The sequence below is a fragment of the Aplysia californica genome, unplaced genomic scaffold (genome assembly GCF_000002075.1).
Source record: "Aplysia californica isolate F4 #8 unplaced genomic scaffold, AplCal3.0 scaffold00032, whole genome shotgun sequence".
NCBI classification, from domain to species: Eukaryota; Metazoa; Mollusca; class Gastropoda; order Aplysiida; family Aplysiidae; genus Aplysia; species Aplysia californica.
Genome location: NW_004797302.1, coordinates 1,545,251 through 1,548,467, shown reverse-complemented (window position 1 = coordinate 1,548,467; position 3,217 = coordinate 1,545,251). Strand labels below are relative to the sequence as shown.

Sequence of the window (3,217 nt, the reverse complement as noted above, 5' to 3'; positions counted from 1 at the left end):
CATCATCATCATCATCATTGTCATCATCATTGTCATCATCATGGCACAAAAATCCTTAAATGTAATCAAAATATCGTTAAGTTCAGGATGGCAACCCATGGTCAAGAAGAAAAGTGGTGGACGTCTTGGTCATTATAAGGAAAAAAATAGGGAGGGAATTGGTCATTGCCAGTAAAGCCTACTATAGGAAAGTATCAGGGTACAAGGCAAGAGGAAGACCAAGAAAGACCTTGATCCAGTGAGTGAAGGATACCTTGAGAACATACAATATCCCACCCTGCCACGCCATCAAACTTGCTAGAGACAGGAAGCTCTTTCTTTCCTCGACGCCCTAGAGGTACATCAACATCATCATCCAGTGCCAGATCTGCGACAGACATCGGCGATCGTGGTTTTCCATTTTATTCCTTTGCTCGGATGCTCTCAAAAAAGCTACGTTTCCCTGATCTTTCCCAGTTACCAATTTGTTTAGGTTCCCTAAGTATGTTGTTCTGGGCCTACCCCTGCCTCATTTGCCTTCAATTTTTGCCAGTGAGAGCTAGGGGTACAAGAGGACGGATAAAGTCAAGTAAGTAAGTAATTGTCATTTGTACTTTTGATTCTCTTAACAGGTAGCCATTAGAGCTGGTTCCACTTTATTCCTCGACAATGGGTGGCCGCTTTAGACAACTTGGACGGTACTAACTAGGGAAAAGTGGAGGTTAGATGAGCTTCACATACTGCCCAAAAATGAAGCTCAACGCCATGGGTAAATTGTACTAAATTCTAGTTTTTAAAATAATATTGTGTTTCAGTCTCCCTTGTGCAGTTGGCCACAGCCTTGGAAGGTATAATAATACGTATGGTTGCAGCAAAAACTGATGTCAAAACTGTTTCTATAGATAGTTTTTTCTCACCGCGTAATTCAGGGAAACGAAATATTCCTTTATTTTCAAAAACACAAATTCAAATATTACAGAAATATTACCTCTCCATCACCACCGTCATCATCATCATCATAGCCTTATTTTAATTTTTATCTATCTTGCTTTTCTGTCTGCTTCCCTGTCCTACTCCCAGTTTCAAGTTCTGTTGCACAATAGCCAAATACTTCTGACATGGTCTTCAGATCGATTATGTTCAAGTCAGAAAGATTTAATTTAGAATTTAGACATTGAAAATAAACAATAGAAAATATGATACTTGACGCATACAAACAATTTTAAGAAGCCGGCATGTAAAATAATATAGACTTCGTTCTCCGGAATACTGTTTGTTATGTCTCTGATAATGATACTATAACTTAATTCTAAATATCAATTAATTAAATTGTTAGGCGGACATGTGTTTCCCTAAGGGAAAAGAGAAATATTACAGGCAATGCCCCAATGTTTCGTAACATCCACACGTCTTTGACCAGCAGCAGCAGCAGAGAGAGTACAGGCGTCATGACGATGCCATCTGGCGTTCTTTCGCTGTGTCCAGTACCCCTCTACACAAAAGACCGTTTGACCACTCATCAAACGCCACGGGGCTCACTCGCAACCCCTTCTGCCCACGCCGGCAGGAGGAGGGATCGAAGGAAACTGGCAAAATCACAGCCCCCACGCGCATGCGCGAAGGAACACGAAAGAAGGCGCGACCGAGGCGGGCGTGGAGGGTAAGCAGCGGTGTGTGTGCGCGCGTGTGTGTGTCGCAGGTGGGGGTAACCTGCCGCTCGCCGTGCCGTGCGCGAGTACTGAACCCGCCTCTCTCCTCGTGGGATGGACGACAACTTTGGGGATCATGTGATCGAGTCATATGGCCATCACTTGGATTAATCTAATCGCATTGATAGACGGAGTTATTACAACTGTTTTCAAGTGACGGTAATTAGAAATTACAACAATTCGTACTCATCCTTGGAAAAGAGAGTTCGTAATAAAGGGATTATAATAATCGTTCCGAGTAAAGATGATAGAGGACTTAACAGCAATTCGTACTGTCTTGGAATCCTTGGGAGTTTTGTGCTATAAGAACTGTTAATTAGTGTTATTGTGGTTACATGAAGTGATGTGTTAGTACGTAGCTGTTTGGTTGAATGGGTGTTCATCCAAAATGCAGTTAACATAGATTCCTGCTGCTTACCTGTCGTAAAGATTTTGAAAATAAGATAAGTTAAGACAAATCTTTATTGTCCACACGATGGCACATTGGTTGGTGTTTCACCACTCACTCACCCACAAACTCTCCCACACACACATAAACACACTCATAAACAAACTCACACAGATACGCACACAGACATACACACACACACGCACGTACACGCACACATGCCCTGACATACACAATCACACACACAATCACGCACACACTAACACACACTAACAAACACAAACACACAAACAAACATAAACACACACACACACACACACACAAACACACTCACACCAACACAAACACACACACACCCACACACACACACACACACACACACATACACACATACACACATACCCCCCCACACACACTCACAAACCAGCGCGAGCACTTCTACTTGTTTCAGGAATGAGTTTTTTTCAAGTGGTGGTAATTACGAACTACATAAACAAACACCGCTGCGAAAAGGGAAGATAACTCATATGAGCATTTCTTGGTAACAAGGTTTCTCATTTTTTGTTTTAGTAGAGGTTTTACGGCGCTCGCAACGGCATAAGGTCATTTGAGCGCCATAGGTTACTCAGAGTTGTGACATACCGGTACTGGAAAAGCTAGGACAATACATTTGTTAATAGTTATGATGCCTTTAAAGAAAGTTTCTTTTTTCGTGTCTATTCCAGCCAGATAAAAATCACGTTTCAGTTCGAGCAAGCTATTTAAATGGCAGTTATTAGAACAGCAGCTCTCTGATAAGGATACGGGGGAAAAATCGTTCTTATCAGCTGCTAAGTGGCTGCTGTGACAAATTGAACTCGCAAAACTTACGACAAAGAGGAAGTTTCAGGTTTAAATCCCTGTGCAGGTTCGAAATTTTCTCCTGTTTGTGTACCAACATGGGACTGAGTGCCGCGTCTGAGTAATAGCTTTACAGTAGATAAAATACGACAACAACATTTTGTTTTTGAATGATAATAGTAAGTAATGATACAATGTAATAAAACAGTGTCATAACAAACATTGATAATGATGATAATGATAGGAACAGTAACAAACATATTATGCTGATAACGGTAGTAATGACAATGATGAGGATGAT

General features: G+C 41.3%; 1 protein-coding gene across 5 annotated transcripts in view; it reads left to right on the top strand.

The window, feature by feature from the left end:
- The first annotated feature begins 1,666 nt into the window (after positions 1 to 1,666).
- LOC101848720 (lachesin) overlaps positions 1,667 to 3,217 on the top strand; it is a 122,075-nt gene continuing 120,524 nt past the window's right edge. For 3 of the 5 annotated variants that reach the window (XM_005091577.3, XM_005091580.3, XM_005091575.3), the window contains exon 1: positions 1,667 to 1,847. The gene's annotated coding sequence lies outside the window, so the exon portion shown is untranslated. Of the gene's footprint in view, positions 1,893 to 3,217 lie in introns of all 5 variants that reach the window. The other 2 variants (XM_005091579.3, XM_013091314.2) reach the window with 1 other exon arrangement.